Raw genomic sequence first — 21,687 nt, forward strand, 5'->3', positions numbered from 1 at the left:
AAATGCTGCCTCCCACAGTTATCCACTTCCTTCTTAGAGCTCTACCTTTGTCAGGGTTTTTATATTACTCCTGCTGATTAAGATGGGGAGAAATTCTTAGTAGAGGCCTGGCAAGGAAACAGTACATGCGGAAGTTCAGAGGTTGTTAAGTCCTTGGAAATCAAGTACCTGAGGGATTCATTTGAAACAGGCTGGCCTTGGAAGCCCATGGCAGGAGTTTGCAGTTGTCCCTATGGGCAGTAGGGAACCACAAAAGTGTGTTAAGCAGGAGAATGGACAAGATCAGGTTTGCATTTGACCGCTCTACTCCTTCTTAGAACCTTTGCTTGGAGGCACACAGAGCTTCTAGGTCTCTGCTTGTGGAAACCAGAGAAGTGAGGTCTGAAGCCTTATGTTCCAGGAGAATAGCCTAGTGGAGTGGAAGGGTGAGCGATTTCCTCGAAAGACAGAAGTAATCAAGAGGCAGGTGATTTTTGACTTTATGGCAGCAGAGAAGACTAAGTACTCTGAAGTCAGAAGCGCTTGTTGTCAGCGCCCAGCGTGAGGGGGAGGCCATGCCCACACGTCTTTCGGAGCCTTATCACGGTCGCTCGCTGCTCCCACCGCCTGGGGCCTACACACTGTTAGAGCAGGTTCACTGCCCATCAGCCCTGACCAGACCTGTCTCCAGCCAGCCTGTACAGTTTCTGGTCTGGAAGGAACAGAGCGCAGCAAGCTAACTTACCTGGTAGCAAAGGAAACTATCCTAAGATGGTGTCGTCACCAGGAGAGTCCCTGTGTGATCCGAAGCTGTCCTGCATTGGAGGTAAACATTCTTGGCCTCTCAAGACAGACCCAGCTTTTGGCCCTGAATACGGTTTGCTGGTTCACATGAGGGCATGTTGGTAGTTCTAGAGCAAACCTGAGTCACTGAGGAGACGCATCCTGAGAATTATCATGTGAACAGGCATGAACTCCGCAAGAAATGGGGTGATTTGATCTACTCTTTGACAAACTTACTTAATAAAATTAGGATATATTAGCAAACAGTACTGTGAAGGACTTAACACCTTAATCTACAAATTGGAGAAGAAGTGGAAGGATCCAAAGACATCCTCGAATGATTTTATAGTTTTGCCTGGCTCTGGCCCTGGTCTCTTCTTCTATCCTGAGAACAGCTGGGAAGCAGCTTTCCTTTCGGAAAAGCAGACGTGAGGGGTGTGTGTGTGTGTGTCCGTGTGTCCCACTTCCTCCCTGACTGATTTTAGTGCAGAACACAGGGTCTGCTTTTGTCCCATGCAGTTCGTTCAAAACCAGAGCAGTGCATAGTGTGCAGGGGTGGGTGGCGTGGCTTGGCCATTGACGTGCAGTCGTCTCAAGAACTACTCTTCTGTTTCATTGCTTCAGAGAGCAGCCTCGGACCCAAAGTGAGAGCTACAGAGAGACGGGACTTCTCCCGTCGTAGGGGGTGTCCACTGGCAACAAAGCAACCCGCCTTTTGGGCAAATCAGCTAATGCTTTGACATGATAGGCTGGTATCTGGGAGGGATGCAGGGAGGGCATTCTGATCTTGATGGGGGATGAGCCGAGAAGACTTCTAAAGTCCCCTTTAATTGTAGGGCTCTGCACTCTGGAGAAAGGGCGGGAGAGGGGAGTGATGGAGGGGGAGAGGGGTGGTGGGGGGGGAGGGAGAGGGAGAGAGAAACAGTTACTTCCTGTCCTAATTGTAAATATGTCAGCTGAAGTGTAGAGAGATTATCATTGCAACTATTGTGTGAAGACGAATTTAATTTCCTTTTGATTTTTTCTCTCCCCCCACCTCTGTTTTGTTCTTTTCTTCTCCAGTTTGCTGCTGCTACTGCTTCTCCTTTTACTTCCCATTCTCCTTTTAGAAGAAACCGGTAAATAGAAGTTTTGCCCAATCTACTACAGTGCTTTTGGGAAGAAAAAAAAAATCAAGAGTTTATTTTATCTGGGGATTTTGGAAACACGGACTCAGATAGAAACCACGAGAATGTGACGTGTGGTGGAACAGAATTGTAAAACACGCAGTCAGTTACACAAGTATTTTAAAACTGATGGTTCTGAGGGGTGATTTGATTAGGTAATTATCCTTGTTAAAAGAGTAACTTAATCTGTGACACACTCCCCCGGCAGAAAATTCATACTGCCCTTGTTTAAAATAATTTCTTCACAAATTGCACTTAAAAATAATTGGAAATTTTAAAAAAGCAAATCTAATTTTTCAATAAAAAATCAACTTTTAAAAATTCCTCCCTGGTGGTCCAGTATTATTAAATATTCTTCTGGATTTTTTTTTTTATCTTGCTTTATTGGAAGGAGAAAAACAATTATCTGTAAACGTAATTTTTAATGCATGGTAATAAAAATAAATGGCATAGTTCTGCTGCAGTTCACCTAAATCTTCTTCCCTGGTGGTCTAGTGGTATTAAATAATTGGTACCACATGTATTCATCATTTGCTGACAGCAAAAGAAAAACTTTGGCATTTTATTGTCTAAAGAAACAGGCATGATGTTATTCAGGCTTCTGGGGCCACTTTGCTCATGGTCTGTGAAGAAAACATTTCCTTGCTGGTGGGGCTGTGCTTTTTGTTAATTTACATGGCAATTAGTATAGAACCAGAGACAGGCGCTCTTTACAAGGTTGATTTGAGTTCCTCTTGCAGGTTGCCCTAAGAATTTTCTAGCTTTTTTTCTGCATTAACTGAGGCAATGAAAATGTATTGTATATTGTTAACTCTGTGTTGGGTGGGAAACTTGCAGTCGGGTAGAGCCAGAAAATGGCTACTGAAGAAGTGTGGTTTTCTTTGTCCTGGTGTTGAAGGTGAATTGTTAGCAGTCTCAGGAGAACACCTCAACTTTGGTTCCTTGTGCCTACGCCCTTAACCTGGATGAGGCTGAATTTATTGCCACTTAATTGTATATAACAAGTTTCAGACTTGAAAATGGATTAATGTTTCTGCTGTGTGTATTACAAAGGATGCCTTGTTTCCTTTTGTGAAAAGAGACAGACTTATAAAAGCTTAAGTATGAAAGTAAAGTCAGTGCCCTTCCTGATGTACATACTAAATACAGTGGTTGTGTGGAGCACCAGGAAACACCCTGGTTGTCTTAGTACACAGATGTGATCTGTGCGTCAGTCTTTAGAAGGTACAATGAAAAGCAAAGCAATCTCATTTGCACACATATTTATTTATATATATTTATTGTAAAAGCAATCAAGTTACTTCTCTCGTAGAGATACATGACTTATGTAGTTGAAGTGATTGGTAAAAAAGTAGAGGCATGATGATTATGAACATTGCTCTGTTTAATGAGGCGGTTTTGTCGCCTGATGCATCAGTAGAGAGAAAATGGAGGCCCCATGCCAGTGTGTCTCCTATTGTTGTTTCTGAGGGGGTGGCACCATGTCACGGCAGTGAACTCCCAGGCAGTGTTGAGTTCAGGTCCTACCACCATCCCTTATTAGCTGTATTGAACAACATAACTAAACTGCCTGAGCCTTAATTCCTTCAATTATGAAATAAGAACATGTACCTTATTGGGTGCTCTAAGGATTGAATGAACACCTGCTACGTGTTCAGTATTTTCTAGCTTAAAAAAGAAAAAGAAATATATAGAGTGAATTACCACTTTTTGTGTTGGGGGAGGGATTTGTTCCTGAGAATTAATGAAAATTCTTCTCCAAAATTACTCTAGTCTTGGGTCATTCCACAAAAATGAGAGGTTTTAAAAAAGGGAGCTAGTAACCTTGTAAACTCATAAGCTTGGATGCTCCAAATCTAGAAAGAGCAACACTCCCTGAGCCCGTTTTCCTTAGAAGTTCCCCAGACTGCCTTCAGAGCTACTTTATTTTGACCACCTTAAGCTCTAAGAAAGAGCAGAATGTGAATGTTCCATGTTGTCTCAAATGTCCAGAGGTTGCCTGTAAATAAGTACTTGTTAGATTGTTATGAGATGTAACTTTGATTTCACTATTTCAAGAAGGTGCTGTGACTCAAGGAGTTCAAAGCTGCAAAACAGATTGCACTTTACCAGAGTCTCAACGCTTTCCCCTCCTTGAATGGACATGGTGTGTGTGTGGGGGGGCTGCATCTTCCTGAGAAGTTCAACTACGTGAACTGTGGACATTTTCTCTCCTAAAAGAGTTTCTCCCACGCCAGCAGTATAAAACAATTAATTTTGAGTCTGATAGAAATCTCCAGTTTGTAACTGAAAACACGTGTACTGGGATCGAGTGGAGCTGCTCCTGCCAAGCTGTGTGTGGCAGGAGTGAATCTCCACTGAGCTCCAGAGCATTCCTGATTTTATGGCGAGTCTCTCCATTGGAGTCCTTATTAGTAGGTTTTATGTAGGTGGCTTTTTAGCGATCCACTAGAGGGAAAAGCTTTTTCTGAAAAGTTCGAAAGCTACATTAAAGCCTTGGAGGGAACAGGTTTTAACTTTGTTGTGTTTTGATTTTAAATGATATTTGATGCTGTGGCTTTACCTTTAAACTTCTCCCCCCCATTGATGCTAGCTAGCAGCCTCCCTGTACTTGTGGGGGAAACTCCCTTACAGTGTAGCAATTACTGATTTATGTTCCAGTGATAAGAATGTGTTTTACTGTGGTCATAACATTTGTTCAATTTAACTACTATGTATTGGAAAGTAATCATAAAAACTTCTCTGATCAAATGTTATGAGCAAAGGATCATAAGCTGCTCTTGATCCATGCACTCTACTCCCACGGTACCTCTGTGCATGCCGCCATGGAGAGAGGACACTCGATGGTCCTGTACATTTCTATGTCCTTCTGCCCATATTTTAAAGTCAGTCCCCAATATAGGTTGTTTAAGCATTTCTGATGCTTTCTTGTCATCAGTTGGACTCCCTTTCAAGACTATCATCTATCCCTTTATAAAAAAGTTTAGAAAGACTCTTCAATTCTCATGGCCAGATCTCAGCTTCTCATCAGTTTTTCCCCAGTCTCTTTTGGAAGCTGTGAATCCCACTGAGTTTTGCTGTCAACATTTGAACCTGACTTAGGCTTCTGTATATTCTGTGATCATCGCTAAAGAAAAGGAAAAAAAAAAAAAAAGACCCTTCTTATCTTTTATTTTGATCTATTATTATTAGGGGCCATGGGGGACCTCCACTAAGTAGGCAGGGCTATTTCTCCAATGTTAGATAACAACACAAGTTCTAGGGAAAGGGCTTTTTATCTGTCTTCTATACTGCCACTGTCAGAGAGGTCTTCCCAGGTTGGTCTTCTCCGGCAGTTCTCCATAGCCTCCAGAGTCAAGTCTATACACCCTCAGTGATGTAGCCCCTGGTTAGGCTAGGCTCGTCTCCAGGACTGCCCCACCTCACCCTCACCCTCTGTTTTTTTTTTTTTTTTTTTTAAAGATTTTATTTATTTATTTATTTGACAGAGAGAGAGAGAGAAAGATAGTGAGAGCAGGAACACAAGCAGTGGGAGTGGGAGAGGGAGAAGCAGGCTTCCTGCGGAGCAGGGAGCCCGATGTGGGATTCGATCCCAGGACCCTGGGATCATGACCTGAGCCGAAGGCAGACACTTAATGACTGAGCCACCCAGGCACCCAAAGAGTGGAAACTATTTTAGTGTGTAGTTGTTGGATAACCCTTTGTTCCTTGTCCCCTGCAAAGGGTGGTGACTTGTGTGGTGGGTAATGGAGAATTCCTTCATCGTTCAGCCCTAGGTAAAGGGAGGAGCACGGATGCAGACAAGGATGGGATATGGCCAAAGGCTGGAGTTCTTTCTGGGGAATAATTTGTATTCATCTTTTGAGACTATGCAGGTATTTATATTCACAAATGAAAGAGTTTACAAATTTGACCCCTCTATAGATTTTAAATGCCATTTTTATTAAAATGCTAATAATTCATTACACTTTGAAGATTAATCATTGAACTTCTGATACCTTAATTTGTAATCATTAGGTCTGATGGTCATGGAGGGATTATGGAAGGGGGTAGGAAGATAGGTTGAGGCAGAGTGGCATTGTGGTAAATCAGTGGGCTCTGGAGACTTGCTTTTTCGCCCTAGGCAAGTTACTTGGTCCTGTCTGTGGCTCAGCTTTCTCATCTGTGAAAATGGGAGATAGTAAGAATACGTACCTTTCAGAGTTGTTAGTGGGAGTCAATGTGTCAGTTGGTGTAACGTGTTCACGTTGGTGCTGACATATAGCTTCTATCTCCTGAGTACTTGCTATGATATTTTGGTCACTTCTTTTAAAATAGAAGTTGCTAGTTTTGAATACCTCTAAAGAAATACCAACCTAGTCTGTTTACTTGCCTTTCCTCCCCACTAGACTCTGAGTTCCTTTAGCCGTCTTTGTATCCCTAGCACTTAACCCTGTAGGAAACACCCATAATTAATTTTTGAATGAATTAATGAGCAAATGGTAGTGAACTACTGCTTCTTCCTTCTTTCTCCTTTATCACGGAAGAATGAAAAAGGAGTGTGAATTCTGCCACGGTGTATGATTACTCTCTGGGGGTTGTCTGACCACAGCAATTAAGAATTCACAAAGATGATTAATCTTACACAGCTGTGCTAGTAAAATAACTTTGATAGGCTCATTGAACGGGGATTTCCCTAAAGGGTCATAGAAGCCATCTCCCTGCTTTTGGGCAGGTGGTTCTAATATAATGTAGAAATGTTAGCTGTGTACTATTTCTAATAAATCTCCAAAAGAGAGAATTACTTATCTTCCTTGATGCTAATATATAATAATTTAGTGGCCTATATCTCTTATAGAGGAACTTCACTGGGTAGTTTTAAAGGCATTAAAGATTTAGGTGAGGTACAATGAAAATGGTTGTCAGACTTTGGAATGAATTCTCATTCAAGTGGCTGTTTTTCCTACTTTAGAGATTCTTTGAAAATAAAGTGGATAAGGATCAATATTATGTGACCTAATTGGAATTCTACCTAAGAAGAGGTCCATTGATACACCAAGCAATTTTCCTTCATGAGGTCTTTATTGAGTGCCTTTTGTGTACTAGGCATCTGCTCGGGGCTAGGATATGGTAGTGCATACTGTATGCATGGTCCCTGTCCTCTTGGAACTTGTAGTCAAGGGTAAAGTTAGAGTTTGAACAAGCAATTAAAAGGGCACTACGTGTTTTTAAAGAAGATCTTGGTCAAGGGAATCTTTCTGGGGGAGTGACCTTTAAAGAATAAAAAAGGGGAGAAATTCACTCAGGCAAGGTTGGAGAAGTAGGCAGGGGCTACTAGATCATGCCAGATCTTACAGGTCAGGTGTGGTGGCTTTAGACCTGTGCCCACTTACCTAAGCTGTATCATGTTTCCCAGAAATCTTTTCCTTGTATGGTTCTGGGTTAGTGTGGGTTATAAGAGACATTTTGTGGGAGACTTGGAAGGCAGAAGTGAAGCATCAGCCATACTTTTTGTGCTCTGAAGTTTGGTGCAGGGCTCCATGTGCTGTGGCAACTTGTGCATTGAGATCTGCCGGCTCATCTCACTGGTGTGGGGCAGCTCCTGGATCTACCACCCCCACTGGATCTCTTCCTTCAGCTTCCTCAAGCCCTGGCCTAAGTGCGCTTGCAGCTCCATGGCTAAAGTTGAGGGTGGAGGTGGTGAGTGACACATGCGTTCCAGTTTGTCCTCACAGTTTCCCATTGTCCTTGTAGATCCCAGGTCATCCTCAAAGGTTCCGGTGTGTTCTTGCTCTTGTCCACATCCAGCTGGCCTTCCAGTCACCAGTCTGGTTGATCTTTGATCTATGATAACTTCAGGCTCAGAACTAGAAGGCAGAGGCAACGGCTAACATAGACTGCTCCATCAGCTCCCGCAGCTGTGTGAGGTCCGCACCCTCTAACAAATCCCTTTCTTTATCATGGTGGTTCTTCTCGTTTGATCACATGCTGACTGATACACCATGAGAAGGATTTGGGTGTTTATCTTAAGAACAATGGTGGCCATTGAAAGGTTTGCAGCTGGAGAGTAATGTGATCAGAATTTTTTTCCATTCCGTCTGCAGCATGAAGACTGGCTTAGAGCAGGGATGGTTAGGACAAGGACAGATAGGAGGAGATCTGTGGGTAGAGAATGCTAATGCTAGCCAATAAACATGTTTTTTTCTTCCTGGCCCAGAGTTAGGTTACTTCTCCAGTTCTTTCACAGTTTGGTAAGGCCCCATAGCTGGGTCCTGGCCAAGGAATGAAAGTGGATGTGATGTTTGCCCCTCCCATGCTTGGCAACTCTTAATGCTCTCTCTCTTCCCTCATATGCTAGCCAGAAGCAGAGGACCCAGTAGAGGACTCAAAAGCCCAGAAGATCATGGAGCCATAGGAGAGGAAGAGGCTGGGTCCCTGGACAAAGTTTGCAATAGGGGCTCCAGCATCAACTGTCATTGCACCTTGCTGGGTAGAGAAAAATATTTTTATTGTGTTCAGTCACCTAGATTTTGAGCTTGTTTGTTAAAGTAGCAAGCATTATTTAACCTGAGTAATATAGAATGTGGGCAATAGATAATGATGGAATAAGGTACTGGCAATGGAAATAGAGATAGAAGGTAGAATCAGTAGTTTTTGATGGTTGATTAGATGGGGTGGTGGTAGAGAAGGACAAGTTAATCATGAGACAAGAATGAGTCCAGACTTCTAGATTGGATAACGGTGAATACTAGTGAACTGAGTGAACTTGATATTGGCTCTGACCAGTAGCTTGTAATGTCTCATGATCCATATGGCATTTCATGTTGTTTTTTTCCTTCTACTTCTTAAGATATCTCTAAGATTATCTTGCAAAGTCTTACCTCTATCAATTTCTAATTTTTAGATATAGGGGTCTGCCCACAAAGGAGGAAGGTGGTTATCATTGATCTTGCTAGGTCATCTTCCTCATCTTTGTCCTTATCTGGGTTGCTTTTTTTTTTTTTTTTTAAGATTTATTTATTTATTTTTAGAGTGAGTGCATGAGAGCACATGCACGAGTGTGGGGTGGGGCAGAGGGAGAGGGAGAGAGAGAATCCCAAGCAGACTCCCCCTGCTGAGCGGGAACCCAATGGGGGCTCGATCCCAGGACCCTCAGATCATGACTTGAACCGAGACCGAGAGTCAGACGCTCAACCAATTGAGCCACGCAGGGGCCCCTTCCCTGGGCCTCTTAATGAAGGACAAAAGGTGATGTAAAATGAACATCCTCAGGGGCATTTTTTGTTTGTGGATTGTAATTGTCAAGAGGTGCTGAGGCTGCCTCTAGAGGAAGGATTATTAGCCTCTGCTGTCCAACCAACCCTTTATGTCTTGGATAATATTGATAATTAAAATGGACAACAGTGATTTTTCATTTCCTCTGGCCTAGAAGTGGTATGAATACCCTTGACCAAACAGGAATTTATTGATACCAGTTTTTATAAGTCACCTACCAAGTTTGGATGCAAACCAGTAACCCAGATGTGGGAGACATAATATCCCATCGTTAATCTCTAGATCCATAGTCTTCATTTTCTCTGTTTGCCTTCCTTTCCTTCCTCTGGATGACAATGAATTGTCAGACTGGTTTAAGTGTGTTCATTTGTTCACTCATTCATTCAGCCAGTAATCTGTTCCTATTATATGCCAGGCAATGAACAGAGTGCTGGGGATGCAAAACCCAACAAGTTGGATTTCCTGTGTTACAGGAGCTTATATTTTAGTGAAATTATAGACAAATGATGAGGCAGTTGTAGTCCAGAGTGGTAAGTGCTATGGGAGCATGCACGAAGGTAATCTAACCCCGTTTTAAGGAATCAGGAAGCTTACAGCAGACTGACAGAGAGAGCATGAACCGGTGCAGGGGTCAGGAGGGGAGGGAGGAGGGAAGGAAGCCCTTTTACTAAGGGAAAGCATGTTTGAAGGGAGCAGTTTTCTGATCTTACCCTGGTGATCTTTGTGAGGCACCACCAACCACACACAGGAGAGAGGATCGCTTAGAGCTGCCCCGCACCGCTCACAGAGGACTCTGTTCCAAGGCAACTGGGAAATAGGGGGTGTCTCCAGCTTGTTCCTCCTCTGGGGTTTGTTAGGGATGTGGGTCTTCCAATATTTTGAATCTAAATTTGTCTCTGGATATGTGTGGATATGTGTGTGCATGGGTGTGTGTACCCATCTTCCGATGAATTAGATTGGTTAAGATCCTGGGACTGGATTCAGACGTACATGGTTTTCATTCTTCTACAAGTGCCTCATTATGATGTAAGGGAGACAGTGGTTAAAAATGCAAAGGTAAATGGACCTACATTTTTAGGCACCAACATATTAGGGGCAAATGTACCTGGAAGTGATAATTCAAAAAACATGGCTCCTAAGGTATGTATGTGGTTGTGATTGGCAAGAACATGATGGAGATTCTTGTGTCAGGGTAGGAAAAAGCTGAGGTAACCTGGCGTAGACAACGTATGAAACGTCCCTGGGATTTCCAAGGAATGCTCAGGTGATTCAGCTGCAGAGGTCCACGGAGCACAATTTTAGAAAACGGTGCTCTCCAAAAAATCAGCTTAAAATGAGAGGTTTAATTTCTTTTTTTCCAACGCTCCATGGAATTCTTTTCCATTCGTTTTGGCTCTTCCTGAAGATGTTTCCACATGATGACATAGGGAGAGCAAATTTGCAAATCACATTCAGGGTGGTGAGAGATAATGAAATTGAAGTGTCAGCAGTTTGCAAAAGAAAGCTTTTTTTTTTTTTCCTCCCAAGCCCTGTTGTTACCTTATTCAATTTGCACTTTATTTTGAAGCATATGTATAGAAATAAGCAAATTATTAATTCAAGCTTGTCTTCAATTTTGTGCTTGGCCTGCAAACCTCTAACATCTCTCCCAGTTCCCCAGCGGACTGCTGAAGGCTTGGTGATAGGCTGCAGCGGGCATATTCATTATTCAATATGAGCTGCAAGCAATTTGATATTTCATGTGAGCATGTGGCAGGGCTGAAAGGGGGGGAGAGTGTCATTCAGGGGAATATGGTCTAGGCTGCTACTACCATTTTCATGTTTAGCTGAAGGCTTAACATTAGCTGTGCTCACATGTTTCAAGGATAAGGATAATTCCATTGAGAATCATGGCTACAACCAGGTGTTTTTGTCTCTGTGACATGTCCTATTTCTCTGTGCAGGGAGCACTTCTTGAGCCAGGCCATATGCTCAGCATCACGGGGGCTTCATGTGTTCCGTCTGGAGCACTGGGAATAATGAGATCCTGAACAGCGAAGGGCAGAGTCCCTGGAAAGCAGCCATACTTGGTGGGGGTGGGGAATGCTCAAGGCTCCCAGCTCCCAAGGCCTGGGAAGCATTTCTATATGATGTCTGCATTGTCTTTCAATACCTCCATTCCACGGGTGGGTACCCACACTGCTGAAAAGAGTCCTGGGCCTTATTCCCTGTTAGAGGAGAAATGGGCCCTGTAGTCTTCCTTCTGCACACATCAAAAAATGTTTTTTTCTTCTGCTTATATATTTGTAGGTTGCCATCAGGCTTTAAGATCATGGAATTTTAGGGGCTCCTGGGTGGCTCGGTCGGTTGAGCATCCAACTCTTGATTTCGGTTCAGGTCTTGATCTCAAGAGTCGTGAGATCAAGCCTTGCACTGGGCTCCGTGCTCAGCGTGGAGTCTGCTTGTCCTTCTTCTGCTCCTCCTTCTTCTCTCTCTCAGATAAATAAATAAAATCATTTAAAAAAAAAGATCGTAGAATTTTAGAATAGAAAGGTCATTAGAGTTTATTTGTTTTAATGTCCTCATTTTTACTTATGTGCCTGTGAGCATCTTGAGGTTAGAGAGGTTAGGTGATTTGTCTGGGGACACACAGCTAGTTAGATGCAGCCCAGGGACCAGATCCTAGATGCTTGGATTCTCAGTTGAGTGCTCTTTCTACTAAGATAGCAAATACTTAGAACAGTGCCTGAACACAGAGAGAGCTCCATTTGTGTGTACCGAGATGAAAGCTCTTTGAAAACTGTAATATTCTCCTGAAATGTTTGGTCCAAGACACGCTTATTTTCAAAACCTTTCCACCATGTCAACAGAGGTTCGGAGAAATGCCTTCTTGGCTGTCTGAGAGAGCTTGTCTGTAGCTTTTGGAGTTCTGGAAAGTGAGTGCATAATCCCCCACCACCCAATCCCTCTTTCCTGGTATCTTGTGGAGGGATGGCTCAGGTCTGCCACGGCTGATGTGCTAACTAGGTACTATCATCCCAAAGTGACAGCAGTCGGTGTGTTGAGAATAACGGTGAGTAAACTGGTATTGGGTTATCAGGGAAAATAACAATGAAAAAGTCTGGGATGCCCTCACCCCATTTCGCCACTGAATGGTTTCCTTAAGCAGCAGATATGCAGCGGATGGTCTCGGCGGCTCCTCTGGCTCATTCTCCTTGCGGCAGACTAACGTGCCTGACTATTTGCAGACAAGGACACTCAGGGCACAAACGGAGTGCGGCTGAGGAGTAGAGGAGATGACGAGGTTTTAGCTGAGCTGTTGGGCAGCTGAGCACAAGGCCCCGTTAGGGTACAAAGTAAAGTTAGAAACATGAAGACCGAAACATCTATTTTCCTCAGAGTAACATTAAAGAGCTTCTGAAATCTCATTCTGTATTTGCATGCGCGCGCGTGCGCGCACACACACACACACACACAGAGTTGTATTTATTGTCACACTTCAGGTAGTGGTGACACTACAATAAAGTCGTGGTTTTCCCGTGTGATCTGAGGAAACCTAGTGATTCTGAGACCTGTCAGGGAGTCTGTCAGATCAGAGCTATTTTCATCGTTATGTTAAGATGGTATCTTTCTTTCTCACTTTCATTCTGTCATGGTGTACAGTGTTTTCCAGAATACACAACACGGGGCAGATTGAATGTGGGAGCAGGTGTGAGAATCTGGTCGTTTTCTCTGAGCCCAGACATTAGAGGGATTTGCAAAGATGTAAAACCATACCATTATTCTTACTAAATTTTGTTTTGTTCTGAAAATGCAGTCATTTTGTATAAAACTGCTGTTTATATTAACATGTAGTGGGTTTATTATTTTTAAATGAATCAAACGTTTTACACATTTCTCAGTTTTAATTTCTAATATGGTAAACATCAATAGCTAGAACTCATATAAATGAAAGTTCCTTGGAGTCCTTCATAATTTTAAAAGTATAGAGGAATTCTGGGCACCTGGGTGGCTCAGTTGGTTAAGCGACTGCCTTCAGCTCAGGTCATGATCCCGGAGTCCTGGAATCGAGCCCTGCATCGGGCTCTCTGCTCAGTGGGGGGGTCTGCTTCTCCCTCTGACCCTACCCCCTCTTGTGCTCTCTCTCTCTCAAATAAATAAAATAAAATCTTTAAAAAAAATTATAGAGGAATTCTGAGACCAAACATTTAAGAACTGCTACTTGAAAGCCATGAGACTTTCTCCCTCTCTCTCCCAAACAGATGCTGTAGCATGTAGTAAGTGAAGGTTTCTCCTTTTCAAATAGTCACTTTGAAATCCTATACTCCTAGTCTGGTGACGTCGTTTCTCAGTCTCCTTTGAATCTTCCCTTTGGAGCTCTCTTGTTAGCCAGTTGGCCAGAGCTTCCCAAAAAACCCAGTGTTATGATTTTATCTTTAAGCCTGTTTTCGATCCATAATGCGCCATCCCTATTGATAACCTACATTGCTAATCAAACCAGGCTTCAAGTGACTTTGGATTCTTCACAACAATCAAATCCATCACTCGAGGTACCAACATCTGCAACCAATAAGGTTATATCAGAAGGATATGCCTGAGTTCAGAATGCAGATCCTCAGAAAGAGAAAAATGTTTTGATAACAGCAGTATCATGGAAATTATGTAGCTTTCAAGGATTCTGGGAGATCTGTGTGTTGAGAATGTTTAAGTCCTGGCATGATCTTATTATTTTATAGTTTTATCTCATAAAGCTCAAAACTGTAGTGCACACACACCAAGTTGGTATTCTCAAAGAGTGCTTATTTGTATACTAAAATAAAACCTTATGAGTTGTCAAATACCTTTTTGATTGGGTAATGATTTTATCTCATTTTCAGGGCTCTGTGATAATGCTCAGAAACAAGTATGTACAACTGCATGCCTTGCTTCCCAGGGGCCACGAAGCCTTTGGGGCTACTTTTAAAAGGATGCATTATGTTTTTCTTGTTCATGGGAACCTGCGTGGTGATTACATTTGAGAATAATTGGCACATTTTCTAGGAAGGAAAAAAAATGGTGTAGTGTTTTGCAGAGCTCTTAGGAAAGAGAAATCTCAGCATTTCTCATTGAAATCACCTTTTGCTAGGCTGTCTAGCATCCTTTGCAGGTGAATTACCTAGGGCAGTTTTGGTGATGCACGTGACAGGACTGAAGGGTTAAATGCAATCAGAACTCTGAACAATGGAGGCTTACCTTTTCTGTTTTCTAGAGAGAGATACAGGGTATTGATCTAATTCTGCTGCAAGGCTCTTTGCTTTATCAATGAATTTTAAACAGAAAACACCTCGAAGATGCAGAGGCTGGTGAATTACCAGGAGCAGAGACATTTTCAGAAACATCAGGGATAGGCAGGCTTTGGAGTTTGGAATGGCAGGGCCCATGCCTACATTAATGTATTATCTAAAGGTAGTGCCCCTCCCTTTTTTTTTAATGGGAACCTGCAAGGGTTGATAGATTATAAACTGCCTCTCTCACCTGTTTACCCACGTCTCTTCACTTTTCCACTTGTCCCATTGCCATCTCTGATACTTGCGATTTACTTAGAGGTGCCAGGTGAACACACTATCATGTGTTCAGTGAGCATTGTTGAAAACAGGAACAACTTAACACTTCCTCCAGTGCTTATTCTCTTGAAAATATTATGTACATTATGATTATTTATTTTGTATGTGTCACTATATATTTTGTATTTTTGTGTATGATGATTATTTTAACACTTCCCAGTAAGATGCGGAAGCTCAGGCTAAGTACCTTGTGTATAACCAAAGGCTCATGATGGAGTTGAGATTCAAACAGAGTTTGGCTCTAAAGCAGAAGCTCTTTGCTGTATATCCAACTTGAACCCCTCCCCCGCCACCATAAAAGAGTCAGTGGAGATGGAAGTTTTTTATTTTTCAAGTCAAAAAGTTTAAGCGTTACTCTGAAAAATATATCTTGATGAACTGCTCTGGTGTATTATGTCTCTATAATATACTGCTTAAGTTCATGACTAGATGGGTAATCATTGATTAGGGGATAGGGAGCCTAGATATTTCCTTGGGGAAGGGGTCTGCATTTCATTGGTGGGGTAAGGGAGTAGCCTAAGATTTGTTTCTAATTCATACATGCATTGTTATTAGTTTTCTATTGTGCCATAACCAATTACTACAAATTTAGGGGCTTAAAACGACATTTATTATCTTATGGTTCAGTATGTTAGAAGTTTGACATGGGTCCCAGTGGGCTAAAATCGAGGTGTCAGCAGTGACATGTTCCTTTCTGGAGACTCGGGAGAGTATATCTTTCCTTGACTTTCCCAGCTCTTAGAGGCTGCCCACATTCCTGGTCTTGTGGCCCCCCTCCTTCATTTTCCAAGCCAACACTGCTGCATCTCTTTTTTTTTTTTAAAGATTTTATTTATTTATTTATTTGAGAGAGAGAGAGAGAGAAACAGCACGAGAGGGGAGAGGGTCAGAGGGAGAAGCAGGCTCCCTGCTGAGCCGGGAGCCCGATGTGGGACTCGATCCCAGGACTCCAGGACCATGACCTGAGCCGAAGGCATTCGCTTAACCAACTGAGCCACCCAGGCGCCCTAAAGATTTTATTTATTTTAGAGAGAGAGAATGAGAAAGAGCATGAGAGGGGAGACGGTCAGAGGGAGAAGCAGACTCCCCATTGAGCAGGGAGCCCGATGTGGGACTCAGTCCTGGAACTCCAGGATCATGACCTGAGCCGAAGGCGGTCGCTTAACCAACTGAGCCACCCAGGCGCCCAACACTGCTGCATCTCTAAGCTCATCTTCTGTGGTCACATTCCCTCTCAATAACTAGGGACAGGTTTGCTTTTAAGGACATGATTAGATTGGGCCCACTTGAATAATTCAGGATAATCTCCTCATCTCAAGGCCTTTAACTTTAATCACATCTGCAAAGTCCTTCATGCCAGGTAGGATAACATACTCACATGTCGAGAGGATGAGATATGGACATCTTTGAGGGCCCATTATTCTGCCTACCACGTGCATGAAAACTGGCTAAGCATCCTGGCGTACCTATGAACAGATTACAACAATCTGTTTTCAAAGAGATGCCCAGTGTCAAAATGAACCAAGTTTAATGCTGATTCAGTGACTTTATTCAGTAAATATTTATTAAGCCTATTGAACACTTAATATTTGTTGAGATTAGTATTTCTTTTTAAAATTAATAAACTTCATATTTCTTTCAGCCAGTTTTAAGTTTTTTCGGTTTACAGAAAAATTGAGGAGAAAGTACAGGGAGTTCCCATATTATTCCCTTTCCTCTTATTTTTCCTTATTATTGGCATCTTGCATTGGTGTGGTCCATTTCTTACAACTGATGAACCAGTACTGATATGTTATCTTTTACTAAAAATTTTTTAATTTAAATTTAATGAAATTAGCATATACTGTATTATTCGTTTCAGAGATAGAGTTTAGTGATTTCATCAGTTGCATATAATACCCTGTGCTCTTTACATCAAGTGCCCTCCTTAATGCCCATGACCCAGTTACCCCACCCCTCACCCACCTTCCCTCCAGCAACCCTTAGTATGTTTCCTATACTCAAGTCTCTTATGGTTTGCCTCCCTCACTGTTTTCATCTTATTTTTCCTTCCTTTTCCCTATGTTCATTTGTTTTGTTTCCTAAATTCCACATATGAGTGAAATTATGTGGTATTTGTCTTTCTCTGACTGACTTATTTTGCTTAACATAACACCCTCTAGTTTCTTCCACATTGTTGCAAATGGCAAAATTTCATTCTTTTTGATGGCTGAATAATATTCCATTGTATATATATTCCACATCTTCTCTATCCATTCATCTGTTGAAGGGCATCTTGGCTCCTTCCACAGTTTGGCTATTGTGGACATTTCTGCTGTAAACATTGGGGTGCAGGTGCCCCTTTGAATCACTATGTTTGTATCCTTTGGATAAATACCAAGTAGTGCAGTTGCTGGGTCGTAGGGTAGCTCTGTTTTTAACTTTTCAACTTTTTGAGGAACCTCCATACAGTTTTTCAGAGTGGCTGTGCCAGTTTGAATTCCCACCAACAGTTGATACATTTTCTTTAACTAAAGTGCATTGCTTACAGTAGGTTTCCCTCTTTATGTTGTGTAATTCCAGAGATTTTTGCCACATGCATAATGTCATATATCTACCACTTCAGTATCATACAGAATAGTTTCACCATCCTAAAAATCCTGTTTCATCTGTTCATTCTGTCCCCCTGCCCTCCAGCTCCTGACAACTGATATTTTTACTTTATTACAATAGTTGGGCCTTCTTCAGAATGTCATACATTGGAATCATATAGTATGTGGTCTTTGCAGACTGGCTTCTTTCACTCAGTAATGCACATTTAAGGTTCTTCCATGTCTTTTCATGGCTTAATAGTTCATTTCTTTTTATCACTGAATAATATCCACTTGTATGGATGTACTGCAGTTTATTTACTTTTCACCTACTGAGAGAACATCTTGATTGCTTCCACTTGAGGCAATCAGTAAAGCTACTGTTAACATTTGCACGCAGGTTTTTGTGTAGACATAGTTTTTAACTCATTTAGGCAAATATCTAGGAGTGCAATTGCTGGATCGTATAGTAAGACTTTGTAAAAACTGCCAAAAGATCGGTGTTTTTTTTTTTTTTTTAAAGATTTTATTTATTTATTTGACAGAGAGAGAGCACAAGTAGGCAGAGTGGTAGACAGAGGGAGAAGGAGAAGCAGGCTCCCTGCCGAGCAGGGAGCCCAATGTGGGGCTCGATCCCAGGACCCTGGGATCATGACCTGAGCCGAAGGCAGACGCTTAACGATTGAGCCACCCAGGTGCCCCAAGATCGGTGTTTTTAACTTGAACTTCAGAGTAATTAGGAAGGTGGAGCTGGTAGTGTTTTGGGCCTGCTTCTAAAACTTAGACCAGAGAAGTTCTGATTCTATGAACTTTACATATTGAGGTTCTGAGTAAGATGTGTTTATAAAAGGACAGTGCAGCTTAAAATTAGTCTGAAAGCTTTTGAAAATCTAATGTGCCATTACAAATGTACTTTCCTCCCATCTTCTCCTCCACTGTTCACCTTGACTGGGAGCCCAAAAGGTGACTTGCATTGTAAGGGGGATAATTAGAAGGATTTCGAGTGTCATATTGTAGTGGACCAGGTCTGATCACACTGATGAGAAGGCAGGCAAACCTTCTCTCCTGGAGAAAGATAACATTGCAGTGTGAAAACAATGAAATTATTGTCCTAACAATAACATATATGAGAGTGCTCTGCAGCAGAACATAACTCCCTAAGGGCTTACAACTATGCAGTTATTTGTCTAGGTAAATACACACACCACACGCCACCTACTTTCATACACTCCACTGATGAATGACAGGCACAGCCTTAATTGACTCTTTTATGTTGCCACAGAGACTGTGTCTTAGTAGTCGGCAGGGTGACCTCAGCGTGGGTCTGAATCCCAGTTCTACCACGAACTTCCTGTATGACCTTAGGAAAATGATTTATCCTCTGTAAGCCTCAGTTTCCCCATCCATAAAATGGAGGTGGTAGTAGTATCTACCTTGTAGGGTTGTATGGATATAATGAGAAAATGCATGCAAAGCCCAGTTCCTAGCACATAGTAAGTCCTCAGTAAGTGCTAGACATACAGAAAACTACCTTTTCTTCTTAAACTCCTACCTTTTGGTAAGAGAGGCCATTTTCCCCCCTCGATGAAATCCCTGAGGCAGGATTAAGTAGGTGTCTAGGAGCCTTCATGTTATCCCACTCAAGAATCCCTTTCATCCTGACAACTGGGTTTATTTAATTCCTATCTCCACCCTCCCCACCTTTCCAGCTCCATCCTTCCAAGATTTCAGTTCCATTCCTGACTCCAGGCAGATGGTTTTAAGGAGTCCACGGACATGTGCTCATTGATCTGGTTTGGTCAGCTTTTGCATCTGGTCTCATTCTGAGCCTTGACAGCTCAGCTCTTCTGTGGCTGAGTCCTGCCATGTGTGCCTCTTTCTCAGTGATATTAGAAGAGTCCCCCTTCCCCCACCCCCGCTGCCCCACCGTGTTTTATTTCTTGAGTTGATTTCTGCTTTGAACTCGAGTTCTCTCCATATTTGAGTCATTGGAAACCTGCCCCCTGCCAGCCACCTGCGCTCCTGGACCCGCCCTGAATGCCTCTCATTCAGCCATAAGCTGATTACCTCCCTGCCTTGCCCCAGATTGGAACACCACTTGGCACTTGTACTAGTAGTTCTTTGTGCCTTTCTTTTTTTTTTTTTTAAAGATTTTTTATTTTATTTATTTGCGAGAGAGAGAATGAGAGACAGAGAGCATGAGAGGGAGGAGGGTCAGAGGGAGAAGCAGACTCCCCGCTGAGCAGGGAGCCCGATGCGGGACTTGATCCTGGGACTCCAGGATCATGACCTGAGCCGAAGGCAGTCGCTTAACCAACTGAGCCACCCAGGCACCCTCTTTGTGCCTTTCATCTTGGGTTGGACATGGCTCCAGCTCCCCCTTGCAAGATTCTCATCCCTCTTAGCCCAGCTCCATTTTTTTTTGCTCCCAGACTTTGTTGTATCTTGCAGTCTATGTGCTGGGCATTGGCTCTGACCCTTTCTCGATCTGACCTGTCTCACTGTGGTCAGAGGCCTGGATCTGTTACTAGAATCTGAGCTATTGGTTGTAGAACTCAGTGTTACAGAAGGGCATACCCTGATAGATCTTAGAAACTGGTCCAGGGTGTAAATTGTGATGCAAGGAACAAATTATTCAGGTCTTTGGCAGAAAACAGATGGCATATTCAAGATGGATAACTGAAGAGAGATCAATAAATGGACTATTTAAATGTGGGAGTAGGGTTTGTGAAAAGCAACAAAGCATAATGCAGAACTGCTGGGCTACTCCCAGCAGAGAGCTATTCCATCACTAGGCCGCGATGGAGCATGGGGAAAAGTGGTTACCAGGAGTGGGAGGGAGACAGAGTGTGCATTATGGAGAGAGGGCTACTTGACAAGTACTGGGGCCTTCAACTGAAGCAGGTGGCCTGCCCAAAGCCATCATGCTGGGAAGCAGTCAGTAAAATAAATACCTTTATCTCATTCTCCTCCTTCCCTCTGACCTACTGATACTCCCATTGGCCGAACCCACCTGGAAGCCTGAGAGCAAGGAAGCCCATTGTTTCAGTTCACACAGGTTACTCAGAATAATGAGAAGTGTGGACAGTGGGACCTGAAGAGGCAAACAGAAATAAGGGGTCACCAAGCTATGCATGATATCTGTCCATGTATGACTGTGTTCTTTGTGGACACTGAGCATAATGATGTCATTGTAGTGCTAAGGACATTCTGCACCTTTTCAATGACCTTACAACCATATAGGGTCATGTTGACTGTCTATGACAGCTTCAGGCAGAGTTGTATGAGGTTGCAGATCAAGGACTAGCAATCATAACAATGTTGTTTTGATCCTATACTTTTTTGTGATAGGTCCAAGGTAATGACACTTTGGAAATGATGCATTTAGGATGGAAAGATAATCTCTTATTTTATTTATGATTATTAAGTAAATTCCATGGGCTGAGTCATAGTACTCCAAAAAAGCACTCATTTCTTCAACCTCCATAATTCATAATTCTGTGCTCTTGTACAAGTATAAAATCTCTATTCATAAATTCAAGGATGTGCTACTTGAAAAAGGACCAAATGGGTCCAAAAAATCTAGGATGTCAAGATAGGCAAAAGGGGGATATTAACACCAATAAATGCTTCTTACTTCTCAAAGTGATTGAGTATATATTCCTTTAGAGTAGCAGAATCACAATAATTGAACATGAAATATGACTTGATTTATCAGACTAATTTTCAAGGATGTACCTTCGAGTAAAGAAAAGTAGATTAATGTTAATAATACTTGTAATAATGAGTAATATTTAGGATTAGCAAAAACTTCATAGACTCTGTGGTTGGAAGGGTCCTTGAGGATATGTGGTATATCTACGCAGCTAATGCCTGAATCCCCTCTTCTGTACCCCACTAAAGGGTATCCAAACACCTTGGGCTTATGTAGAAGTCCACTAACATTATTTCCTCAACCAACAACAGTTGTCATGGTTCAGATAAACATAGTCCTAATTTATCATAATAATGTGGTTAATTGCATTATAATTGTCTATTATTGAAATAGAAATTTACTAGTGGTTTGAAAATAATCACTCAGGGGCACCTGGGTGGCTCAGTTGGTTGAGCAACTGCCTTCGGCTCAGGTCATGATCCTGGAGTCCCGGGATCGAGTCCCGCATCGGGCTCCCTGCTCGGCAGGGAGTCTGCTTCTCCCTCTGACCCTCCTCCCTCTCATGTGCTCTCTCTCTCTCAAATAAATAAATAAAATCTTTAAAAGAGAAAAAAAATCACTCAGATTTTTTTTTTTTAAAGATTTTATTTATTTATTTGAGAGAGAGATAATGAGAGACAGAGAGCATGAGAGGGAGG

Source organism: Mirounga leonina, unplaced genomic scaffold, assembly GCF_011800145.1.
Source record: "Mirounga leonina isolate KUSES-001 unplaced genomic scaffold, KU_Mleo_1.0 Mir_151, whole genome shotgun sequence".
Taxonomy (NCBI): domain Eukaryota; kingdom Metazoa; phylum Chordata; class Mammalia; order Carnivora; family Phocidae; genus Mirounga; species Mirounga leonina.